Genomic DNA, 13,287 nt, shown 5'->3' with positions numbered 1-13,287 from the left:
TAGTCAGTTCTGACTCACAGCAACCCTGTATAGGGTTTCCGAGAACAAGCTGGTGGGTTTGAACTGCTAGCTTTGATTCTACAGTACCACACCAGGAGTCCTCTTCTTAGAGTGTCGTTGTTAAGTACCATGGAGTCGGTTCTGATTCATAGCGAGCAGAAAGCCTCATCTTTCTCCCATGGAATGGCTGGTAGTTTCGAACTGACGACCTTGAGGTTAGCAGCCCGATTTGTGACCACAACACTACCAGAGCTCCTTCTTAGAATAGATTCACTTTAATTAAAGGAATGGAATGCGTTCCATTTGTTATTTTACTTCGTGAGTAGGAATCAGTGAAGATAGTTATTCTTGTTGTTAACTGCTGTGAAGTGGATTCTCACTCATACCTTCCCTGGTGTGGCTGGTGAGTTTGAATCACCGATCTTGTGATGCAAACTAACTTTGGGGTCCAGTGCTTTATCCCACATGAAGGATAAGCACTGGATTGGTAACTTACAGGTTGGCAGTTCAAACCCATGAACTGCTCTCAGAAACCCTATGAGTCAGAACCCACTTAATGGCATTTAACAGTGGCAATAGCATGTCATGAAGGAGCCCTGGTGGCTCTGTAGGAGAAACAGTGTTCTGCTAACCTTAAGGTCAGCTGTTCAGACATACCAACAGCTCCTCAGTAGAAAGATGAGGCTGTCTGCTCCCGTAAAGATTTACAGTCTCAGAAACCCTACATAGGTAGGGTTAGTATGAATCGGAATCAACTCCATGGCAGTGGGTTTTGTTTGGTTTATGTCATGAAAAGGAGCCCTGTTGGTGCAGAGAAAAAACTGTTGTACCTGAAAGCTGAACAGTTTGAATCCACCAGCCTCTCTGTAGAAGAAAGATGCGGCAGTCTGCTTCTGTAAAGATAAAAGCCTTGGAAACCCTACGGGTTGCTATGAGTCAGAATTGACTTATGGGCAATGGGTTTGATATAAGAGGTATGTAAAGAAAGTACACATGACCCAATTAAGGCTACTCTCTTTTGGTGGGAACCCAACATTTTGCCACTGCATGTCCAGTTAAACAGGTAATCTCCAGGTTATGAAAATCAGACTTATGGGGACAGCTCCTACTCGCTCTTTGTTGTGTTGTTAAGTGCAGTTGAGTCGGTTCCAACACACAGCGACCCTGTATAAGGGTTCTGAGGAGCAGCTGGTGGGTTTGAACTGCTGGCCTTGTGGTTCACTGTCCAGTGCTGATCCTACAGCAACATACCAGGAGTCCTATGTTATGCAAATTTTCCCTCACTTTGAAATGCTGGAGGCAACAAATTTTCAATCACAATTATCTTCACTTGTTGCATGGGCAGCTGTTGTGGTTGAAAAGGTTTCTTGTTTTTTCTTGTGCTGCAGAATAATGTGCTGGAATGCAAGGTGAGTTTGAATCACAAGGTCAACAGTTCAAACTCACCAGCCGCACCTTGGAAACCCTATACAGGGTCGCCATAAGTTGGAACCAACCCTAAGGCACTTAACAACAAAGTAAGGCTAAGGAGCTCTGGTGGCACTGTAGGATAAGCACTTGACTGTTAACCATAAAACAGGCAATCCAAACCCACCACCCACAGGAGAAAAATGAAGCTTTCTGCTTCCATAAAGATTTACAGTCTCAGAAACCCTATTCAGGGTCACTATGCATCAGAATTGACTCAGTGATACTGGGAAAGTAAGAAGGTTATGAACCTATTTTGAGTTACTTAATAATTTAATTACATAGTTAAGAATGGATCTCTTTGTAAAATAAGTAGCCAGGAGCCTGCCTGCTTGTATTGATCATTCGAGCAGGCCTGTCACAATACTTTCCTCTATACCTTCTATAAAGTTTATCTAGTTACATCCTTATTCAGCAGAAGGTGTTCTCTGCTGCATCCCATGTAACCCCTAAGCATTCCTTGAGGTACAAATCAAGTGTCACCACAAATGCACTAAGTAGTTACTATGTGCCAGACAAAATGGATACATCTGTAAAAGTCATGTTTCCTGCCCCTTTGCTGCTTATAGAGTGTGGTAGAGATACACACTCAGACATATGGTGGTGATGGTGGTGGTGGTGTGTACTGGAGTCAATTTCGACTCACAGTGACTCTGTATAGAGTTTCGGAGGCTATAAATCTGTATGGGAGCAGAAAGCCTCATCTTTCTCCCATGGAGCTCCTGGTAGAGACCAAGGCATAACTCACTACACTACCCGGCCTCCTACTCAGACATGTGTGAGTGCTTTAAGAAGAAGATTATAAATATAATTATGCAAATATACAGAAGGTCTTAGGAGAGCATAAAGGACTGAAACCTAACCTGGCTTGGGAAGGGTTAAGAGTAATGGGAGAGTTACAATCTAATCAGAGTTTGAAAAGATCAAGAGGAAGTAGACAGATTATACAACCACTTGTTAATACTGTGGCAGCTTCCATGTTTCCAGGATGCTGAAAACTAGGGTATTTCAGACACCAGCAGGGTTACCCATGGAAATCAGGTTTCAGCAGAGCTTCTGGACTAAGACAGACTAAGGAGAATTACCTGGCAATTTACTACTAAAAATTCACCACTGAAAACTCTATAGCTCATGAAAGAATTCTGTCCAGTATAGTACTGAAAGATGAGCCCCGTTTGTTAGAAAGCATTCAAAATACACAGTGGCTTTAACAACGGACTTGCTTATATCAAGGGTTGTGAAGATGGTACAGGTTGTTATAGACGGGGTAGTCATGATTGGAAACTGACCGGACAACAACTAACAACAACAGATTACTCATGAGTTGTTTTGATTCAGTAACACCTATAGATCTCTTCTAAGAAAAGTGTTTATAAATGCATAAAATTAAACACAATCGTTTATACAGGAAATAAATGATAGTATAATAATAAGGAACTCTGTAGTGTAGTGGTTATGAGGAGAAGTGCTGCTAACCTCAAGTTCAGCAGTTCGAAACTACGAGACGTACTACTGGAGAAAGATGAGGCTTTCTTTTCTGGTAAAGATTTACAGCCTCAGAAACCCTATAGAGGGTCGCTATGAGTAGGAACTGACTTCACAGCACACAACCACCCACCAGGTCTAATAACAGACTCCTGGTGTAGCACTGTAGGATCAGCACTGAACTGTAACCCACAGGTCAGCAGTTCAAACCCAACAGCTGCTCTTCAAAAACCCTATACAGGGTCACTATGAGTTGGAACCAACTCAATGGCAGTTAATAATAACAACAACAACAGTTCTAATAACTGGAGCCCTGGTATGGCACTAGGGGATAAAGCACTGGGCCGTAAATTTGGTTTGAACTACAAGGTTGGCAGTTCAAACTCAGTAACCACTCTTTGGAAGCCATATACAGGGTCGATATGAGTCGGAACTGACCCAACGGCGCTTAACAGCACAGCAAAAACAACAATAGGTCTAATAGCTCGGAGCCCTGGTGGAAGAATTGATTACATGTTGGGCTGCTAACCCCAAGGTCTGCAGTTCAAATCCACCCAGAAGAAAGATGAGGCTTTCTGCTATCAAAAACGATTTACAGCCTTAGCAACAGGGTTGCTATGAGTCAAAACCTACTCAATGGCAAGCAGCAGCAGTGTATCTAATAACTGTTAAAAATTTGATATAGCAGTGAGCTTACAAAATATTTTAAGCAATCTGCAACTGCTGTCCAACACTCGTCTGTCAGTTTGTCATACTGTGGTGGCTTATGTATTGCTTTGATTCTGGAAGCTATATCTATCACCTGGATTTTAAATACCACCAGGATTACCAGTGGTGGATAGGTTACAGTGGAGGTTCCAGACTAAGACAGACTAGGAAAAAGGAAAGGTTGAACAATTTTGAATGGTTAACCAAACTGGATGTCAGAAGAGACGTACTGTTGATATTACAAAATTTAATTTCTTAATTCATAATGGAAAAATGCTAGTCTTATAAAGATGTAATTTTAATATAATACAGGCCACCATTTTATCCTGCATTACAAAGAGTTTACAAAATGGATTTAATGTAGTGGCAAATGAGCAGAGCAGTGATGAAGGCCTACAAGTTTCCCAGCCATTCTTGCATGCTGTGTTTGTTCGTTTCTGTCACTCAATTAATTTTTTGCTTTTACTTACCCCACAGGGTTTAAGATTAATATCATAATGGACTTATAAATTTTTTCCACATGTTTAAGTCTCAACTTGTCAATATGATGAGAATTTAAAGCCCTTGCTATTCAAAAAATTGTCTGTGAACTAGTAATCTTGGCATCACCAGGGAGTTTATTAGAAAATGCAGAATCATGGGCCCTGCCCCAAATCTTCTGCATCAGATTATATAACTTGACAACTCCCCAGGTGATTTTTATATACTTGCAGACTTGGAAAGCATTCAGAAGAAAGCTGTGGCAATCCACTTCTGGAAGGTAATAGCCACTGTAAACCTTAAGGAGAGCTGTTCTACTTTGACACACATCAGTCACCATAAGTTGGAACCAACTTGATGATTTGTTTATTTATTTGCACGTTTTTTTGGTCTAAAGGACAATGATTTTGTATCAGAGTCCATTTATCATCTCATAAGACCCTTGGGAAATGTAAGCTTACAAGCTTTCAATGTATACTTAGTTTGACCAAAATCATAGCCAAGTGATTTGAGAAGGGAATTTTCTCTCAGATTGAGAATCAAAGTGGGGGTGGGGAAAGCAACTCATACAGAATCAGCCCTGGTGGCTCAATAGTTACTTGTTCAGTTGCTAACTGATATGTTGGCTGTTCAATCCCATCAGCGCTCCACAGGAAGAAAGACCCAGAGATATACTCTCCCTTTGGTTCAGTTCTAGTCTGGCTTATAGGGTTGCTATGAGTTAGAATCTACTTGATAGCACACAGTGACAACAACAACAAGTTACATTAAGGATTCTAATGTGATCTTTAGAGCAATGACTGATTGTTCCGGTTCAATGTTTTACTTTGGACCCATGGTGGTGGTGGTTGTGGTGTGCCGTGGAGTGGAGTCAGTTCCACCTCACAGTGACCCTACATAGGGTTTCTGAGGCTATAAATCTTTATGGGAACAGAAAGCCTTATCTCTCTCCCACGGAACAGCTGATAGTTTCGAACTGCTGACCTTGAGGTTAGCAGCCCGACTCCTAACCACTATACTACTAAAGCTCCTTTTTGGACCAATAGTGTTATAAATGACCTGTCATTTGAATGAATATCTAAAAACCATACATTTGTCACCTATTGTGAAATATTGCTGTAAATGTGTGTGTATCCCACCTATATTATGATAACAGATAATAAATTGAGAGTGTGCTATTTCTCATTTCTTTACGCTTGTCAGGCATATTGTTCACATAAACTTTTAATCATTCAATGAAATTAGCGGCTGGGCAAGGCATGCACAATGCATCAGCCTGACATTCAGTTCCTTGTAGTGACTTGGGATGACTTTGAAACGTTTATTAGGTGCCTAAATTATAGGGAAATAAAAAGGAATACCCTGTTTGGCAAGGCCAGTTTGAACAGCAAGGTCGGCAGTTCAAACCCACCAGCAGCTTCTTGGAAATCCTATATAGGGTCCCTGTGAGACAGAACCGACTGGATGAACTAACTCAATGACACCAGCACTACCAACAAATCTACTTATAGTCTGGAGGAAGAATCCTCCCTTAGGCAAACCTTTGACTCATTTCTTAAAGGAGCTCTGGTAGCATAGTGGTTACAAATTGGCTGCTAACTTCAAGGTCAGTAGTTCAAAACTTCCAGCTGTTCTGCATGAGAAAGAGGAGGCTTTCTGCTCCAGTAAAGATTACAGCCTCAGAAACCCTTTACAGGGAGGGTTGCTATGAGTTGGAACTGACTCCATAGCACACGACCACAGAATTGTGGTTTTTAGAGATTGCTGAATATTTTTTTATGTAGCATGTGATAAAGAATTTATAAATAATAGGTCAAAGTATAGTTACCTAAGCTGTGAACAAAATACTGTGTTTTAATGTCATCAACTGTATGTAAAAGTCACTGCAGCCGAACCAGTTGAGATGGGGGTGTTTGAGTAGAGACAGAAAATGCAATGAAGAGATCATGAGAACTATAGGCTGTCTATAGAACATCCTTTTAGTTGTAAAGAAGAAAATAGTTAGCTTTAGCTGTGATGTGGTGCTGTGGCTTAATGCACTGGACCGCTAGGTTGGTTGGCGATTTAAGCTTGCCAGCCATGCCTTAAAAACCCTATTCAGGGTCGCTATGAGTCGGAACCAACTCGATGGCACTTAACAACAATAACATTCATTATGGCAATAATTTAGCAATGATGTTTTTCAATAAAGTGTTTGGACAAACTTTGGGAATAGTATTTAGACTTATGGGGTCCTGGTGTGGAGCGGTAGGATAAGCACTGGATTGCTAATTGCAAGGCTGGAAGTTCAAACTCACCAGTCACTCCTTGGAAACTCTATAGAGAATCCTATGAGTTGGAACCGACTCGATGGCATATAACAAAGATAACAACAATTTAGACATATAAACAGAGTTCAGTGTGATTCCTGTATGTCTAAATGAGGTAAAACTTTTTGAAAACTGTTCAATAGCTTGTACTTTCATCATTATTTTAGGTTGGAATCCATTGGTATTGGCTGGGAAAATAAAGCATTACTAAGTTTCTTGGTGTGGCGCTGTGGGTTAATGCACTGGACTGCAAAGTCGGTTTGAACCACAAGGTTGGTGGTTCAAGTTCACCAGCTGTTCCTTAGAAACTGTATACAGGGTCGCTATGAGTTGGAACCAACTGGATGGCAGTTAACAACAACAAGTGTCTTAGGCTGGGCTCTCTAGAGAAGTAAAACCAGTGTAACTTATGTAAGTATATATAAAGAGAAGTTTGTATCAAAGAAATGGCTAACAACTGTAGAGATGGGATGAAGTCTGGGTCAGATGAACCAAGATTGACAGGCAGGTCCAGCATGCAGGCAGGTCTGATAAGCAGACAGGCAGAGAGATAATAGAGCAGGCCACTGGCTCAGGTCCAAAGAACCAGAGGTTGAAGGATGAGCCAGCTTCAAGATCCAGACCCAGTAGAAAGCAAACAAGTTTTTCCTGTATATACTTATATTGGAAGCAGGCCACACACTCTCATGGAAACATATTTTCAATTGATTGGCTGCTTAAAGCCAATCATCATAGAGTTACCTACACTGTATTAGATCTCACCATGGGGCTAACCACATCTCAATTGCCAAACCACTGGACATCCTGGACCAGGCAAGTTAACACAAAAACTTTACTATGACACTAAGTTTCTTGTTTTGTTTTTTGAATGCTTATCATGTATTTAGAACTCTGTTATGGTGCTTCATGTTAATGCATTGGATTGCTAGGTGGGTTGGAACCACAAGGTTGGTAGGTTGAAACCACAATGTCAGTGGTTCAAGCTAACCAGCTGCTCCTCAGAAATCATATACAGGGTCACTATGAGTTGGAACAGACTCGACAGCACCAATAACATTATATATTTAGCAATATATAAACTATTTTATATTTACAGATGATCTGGAGCTCAAAGATGGTAAGAACTTGCTCAGCATTAGACATCCAAGAAGATAAAGTTATAATTTGATTGATCTAGATTGACACCTCCTGGCCATTAGCATTTAGTCCCTGTCTTCAGTGGGGACTCTGTCTTCCCCCACACACTCTTAAACTAAACTCCCTCTTGAAACCTTGTAAGCCAGTCACTTTGTGCCTTTATTTCCCCCCACCCCCATTTTAGGTAGCCATTGTCTAAGTTGACCATCCCTATCTACTCTGTGTACAGAAGGGATAGCTTTGATACTTGATGTGAAGATGTCTTCCTTCTCTGTTGGTATTTAGAGTTACTATCTCCTGGGTATAGGTCAAGTTCTTCAAATTGTAGCAATTTACCCTCGTTTCCTTTATCATAAATTGTTTTTGCTTTTGTTTTCTTTCTCTATTCGAGTTCTGATTATCAAGCCATCGAGGCTAGGTCAAATGGGTTCTCTCTGCAAGTCTGGGTGTTCTTGTGCGTCTCCCCTCACTTCATATCAGCTGGATGCTTCACTCTCACCTCTAGGCCTCTGTGGCTATGTCCTTGTCTATGGGCTCAGGTTTCCCCAGATCTCACCACACTTTAGACCAACCAGCCCTTCCTTTTATCTCTCTCATCTCCAGGTCAACGGGAGTCTATGGAACATGGTTGAACTCAGCCCAATTCTTCATTGCTGCCCTTCCCCCTCTTCCACTCATCAGTAGACCAATGTGGACGTCGGCACGCTTGCTTGCCTGCTCATGTGTTCCCTTTGAGTTTCAGTCTTGAAAGTGGGTTTGTCTTGAAGGAACTTGATTGCTTGCCCCCTTCTTGTGTATTGCCCTCTGATACTTACCTTTTAAGATACTAATTGACTTTGAATTTTCCTCTTTTGGTTGAAAGTATTCAGATACTATCAGTAAAACTTCAGATGGTTGTATTTTTTTTTTCCCACTTTCTTGTTTTTGTGAAGTGTCATTGAGTTGGTTCTGACTCATTGCAATGCTTTACAGACTTTCCAAAGAGCAGCTGGACTTCTAACTATAAGATCAGCAGTTCCAACCCACCAGCTGCTCTTTGGAAAGCCTGTAAAGGATTGCAATGAATCAGAACCAACTCGATAGGGGAACATTGAGACAGGCTTGCATGGACTAAATGGGACAGGACTCCATTTTTACTTTAATTTAGAAAAAAATAAGGAAAAGAATGTTTTAAAACATCATCTTTTAAAAATGAGTGAGAAATGTGCTTTTGAAAAATAACATACCACAAGACCACTGTATTCAACTTGTTCTGATGGTAAAAATTATAGAAATGGTAGGAAAACAATTATAACTTTCCCTTTCTGGGTTTAAAAACTAGGTACGTAAATAAAACTGTGATTGTATTATATTAAAGTATTTTGGATTATCACCTGATTATTTAAACTACAAAAATTAGTTTGGCGATTAGCTATTTTTATATAAGTGACGTAATTTATTGCAAACATAAGTCATCAGTATTGTTTCTTTTCATATAAATGTTGGAAACCAACATTTAACTGTCTACTTCCTTACAAATTTCATAATGTAATATCCCTGAGCAATCCTTCCTGGATAAATGTAGTATCATAGTTTCTGTTTTCCTAATTTTATAATGCATTTTGATCTAAGAATTCAATTTGGTATACTTTAAATGGTACAATGTGGTTTTCAATGCTCAGTGCATAGGAGCACAATTTAAAAGGATTCAACTTAGCTCAGAAGCTTTTTAAGAATGTTAATCAGCTCAGTACATATTGTAAGTAGCTTAACCTGTTCAAGACTTTATTATTTTTTGCTTTGAATTTTTTGTTGAAATCAGGTGTTTTCAATAATAGGAGGCATTTTGAATGAAATGGGGAAAAACAAAACAACATTTGGAGCAATAGAGATTTTGAAACAATTAGTGGGACACATTTGTCCTGACATGTCTCTACTGCTGGTCTTGTTGGGATGAAAGCAATTCCTTCATATTCATGCAATTAAATAGGCCTCCACCAGTTGGGAGCATATATCAAAAGCATGATAAATGGTTGCCACCAAAATCCAGAGGCTGAAAACGTAGGTGGGCACTGTATGCCCATGGGTAACTAAAGGGTTAATTGCATGTATTTGGTGTTTGGAGCATATTTACCAAGTAAGCGACTCAAAAATAGTATCACATATTGCTGATAGTCCCTCTAATAAGAATAAGAACAATGCCACAATTATCTCTGTAGAACTTTTACATAAACCGGATACGTTACTTCATACACTGATGGTGATGGACAGATCCTTTGTTGGGAGTATGCACAGTAGTACTCACTATTAACCATTATTACAATGTAGTCTTAAAAATACTTTCATCACAACCACAAGATCCTCAACCCTCATTTACAGATTACCCCCGTTCCCTACTCTAGGCAACTACAAAACTGCTTTTTATCCCTTGGTAGTGGTGGGTGTGTGTCACTGAGTTGATTCTGATGCATAGCATTTTTGAGACTGTAAACCTTTACAGGAACAGAAAGCCTCATTTTTCTCCAGTGGAGCAACTGTTGTTAGTTTAAACTACTGACCTTGTGATTAGCATAGCAGTCAAGCTTGTAATCCACTATGCTACCAGGGCACCTTTATATGTCTACAGATATCCTATTTTGCAACATGCCACATAAATGAAATTATACAATATGTGGTCTTTTTGTCTAGCTTCTTTCACTTAGCAAGCTATTTTCATGTTTCACCTAGCATATACTACTACTTTATTGTTTTTATTACCAAATAGTATCTCATTGTTACTAAAATTTATGCACCAACCACTAAAGTCAGTGACGATTAAATTGAAGAATTCTACCAACAACTTCAGTCTGAAATCGATCAAATGTGTAATCAACATGCATTGACCATCAAGGCAAACAATCAAGTCCCCTCAGGTCAAACCCCCTTCCAAGACAGAAACTCAAAGGGAATACACAAGCAGATATGTAATCTTGTTGGTGACCATGTTGGTCTACAAATAAGGGGAAGTGGGAGAAAAACAGCAATGAAGCTGTGAGCTAAGCCCGACTATGTTCAATTGACTCCTGTCAACCTGCACCACGACCTGGCTGGCCAGCAGTATAGCGAGACCTGGGCACTCTTGAGCCCAGGGACAGGGGCATAGTCACAGAGGAGTAGAGCAGAGAGTGAAGCGTCTAGCTGTTATGAAGTGAGGGGAGATGCACAAGAATGCCCATACTTGCAGATAGTACCCATTTGACCTAGCTTCAATGACTGGATCATCAGATCTCGACTAGAGGAAGAAAGAAGAGGGAAAAAAGGGTAACCCAATACAAGTTGATGAACTTGACCTATACTTATGGATGCAGTAGCTTAAAAGAGGGAACAGATCTTTACAGCAAGAATCATTCCCACCCACTCTGTACACAGGGTTGACAGGAATGGGACAACTTAGACATTGGCTGCCCAGAATGGGGGGGGGGGGGCACAACAAAGGCACAAAGTGACTGGCTTACAAGTTTTCAAGAGGGAGTTTAATTTCAGAGGGTGCGGGGGAAGGTAGACTCTCCACTGAGTAATTTCTAACCTGTCTAAATGATACTGATGAAAGGAGATGGGGACAAGGCTCTTGTGGTTCAATAGTGAATAATTGCTATCAGGACTGACTGTGAATGTTGCAAATGTAAAGGTAGACATTTTGTAACAAAAAGAGGGGAGTGGTTGATCTTGCAGTCCAGAAGCGGGGGACCCTGGGACCATCAAGGGAAAAGAGTGGAGTGCGGGACCCTATCCAGAGAAGCAGCGACACCAGGCATGGAGGCAGAGATGATGACTTGGAAAGACAGAGCAGCTCGGGACTCTAGACTCAGGGAGAGGGTCTGTGTGCTGGCAGCCAGGGGGCGGGAGGGCTGGCGTTCAGGGTATATATACCCTTTGGTTCTTTGAATGGTTATATATTCCTGAGTGCTTCGGTGTACATCCAAAACAAACAAACAGCGGGATTGGAAGCAAATTCTGTTGAATGATGATGCATGGAGGAGATTGTAATCATTGCAATGAAACGAAGTACAATAGGATGAATGTAAAGCTGATGCTCTCCCATGTAAACTATCACAATATGGTGATCGTTTCACAATAAAAACTTTAAAAAAAATGATGCATTGATAATTATTGGTGATGAGAATGTGAAAGTTAGAAATAAAGAGGAAGGATCAGTAGTTGGAAAATGTGCCTTTCGTGAAAGAAATGATGCTGGAGATCAAGTGATAGAATTTTCTAAGACTAATGAATTATTTATTGCAAATGCTTTTTTTTTTTTTTTGGAAGGCGGAGCAGTTTATTATTTACACGGATGAAGAGCAGGAGGGTAGAGGCTGAGGTGGGGCAGGCAGGCGGCTGGGGCTCAGTTGGTGATGATGAGTTCATCCACGCCCCAGTCCTCATAGCTCGCGTCTGGCAGGTAGCGGCGAATGATGATGGGGATCTTTCGGGCCTTAAGCTCCTTCATGGCGAGAGCAGGGGGTCTATCTCCCCCTCCAGCTCCACAATCAAGGGGGCACACATCGCGATCTGGAGGGCTCGGGTGCCCAGCACGCGGGCTTGCTCATACTTGGTCATGTACGGCGTGGTGATCTGCCTCTGGTTGGCCTGCGATCGCTCCCTTGATGGAAGGATCTCGACGTTCTCCTGGCCCTCCTCCTCAGCATTCTCCAGGTCATCTAGTCCTTCCTTCTCCTCCACATCATCAAAGTCGTCACCATCAAAATTGTCCTCGTTGTCTGACATACTGCCCGCGTGGCAGAGAGACCTGGTTTTCGCACCACAACCACAAGGAGACCCCACAAAGAGCCGCAAATGCTTTTTTAAAACAACATAAAAGGCGCTATACACCTGGACCTTACTATATGGAATGCACAGGTATCAGATGGACAATATTTGTGAGAAGCGATAATGGAAAACCACATTATTATCAGTCTAACCATGGCCAGAAGTGGGGAAAAGGCAACAATGGAGATATGGGCTGAGTTCAACCACCTTCCATAGACACCTGTCAACCTAGAGATGAGGGAGAGAAGAGGAAGGGCTGGTTGGTCCGAAGTGTGGTGAGACCTAGGGTCTCCTGAGCGTATGAACAAGGACATAGCCATGATGGCTAGAACTGAGACTGGAGCGTCCAGCTGATATGATCTGAGGGATGATGCACAAGAATGCCCAAACTTGCAGATAGTACCCATTTTACCTAGTTTCGGTGGCTTGAAGATCACAACTCCACTAAAAGAAGATAAAAAAATTTGATAAAGGAAACAAGTGTAAAATGCTGCAATTTGATGAATTTATGGATGTTATAGCTCAAAATACCAACTGAGAGGGAAGAAGTCTTCATCCTGTCCCCTTTGTATGCAGGGGTGATAGGGATGGGCAACTTAAACATTGGCTACTTAAAATGGGGTGAGGGGCCTATTAAGGCATGAAGTGACTGGCTTCAAGTTTTCAATAAGGAGTTAAGTTTCAGAGTGTACGGGGGAAAGGTAGAATCCCCAATGAATGGTTTTAATCTTGTCCATACAGGTCTGGTGAAAGGAGATGGGGATAAGATTCTTATAATTCAATAGTGAGTAGTTGTTATCATGACTAATTGTGATTGTCACAACCATAAAGGTAGAAATTTTGTAACATAAAGGGGGGAGTAGTTAATCTTGGGAGTAGTCCAGAAACAGAGGACCCTAGGACCATCAGGAAGAAG

At 41.2% G+C, this 13,287-nt stretch overlaps 1 pseudogene; it reads right to left on the bottom strand.

Annotated features, from left to right (window-relative positions):
- Positions 1–11,946: 11,946 nt before the first annotated feature.
- On the bottom strand, positions 11,947–12,329 carry LOC102839876 (annotated as a pseudogene).
- Positions 12,330–13,287: the final 958 nt, after the last annotated feature.

The sequence above is a fragment of the Chrysochloris asiatica genome, unplaced genomic scaffold (genome assembly GCF_000296735.1).
Source record: "Chrysochloris asiatica unplaced genomic scaffold, ChrAsi1.0 scaffold00139, whole genome shotgun sequence".
NCBI lineage: Eukaryota > Metazoa > Chordata > Mammalia > Afrosoricida > Chrysochloridae > Chrysochloris > Chrysochloris asiatica.
The sequence above is the reverse complement of the archived record's forward strand: the minus strand, read 5'-3'. Positions and strand labels throughout refer to the sequence as shown.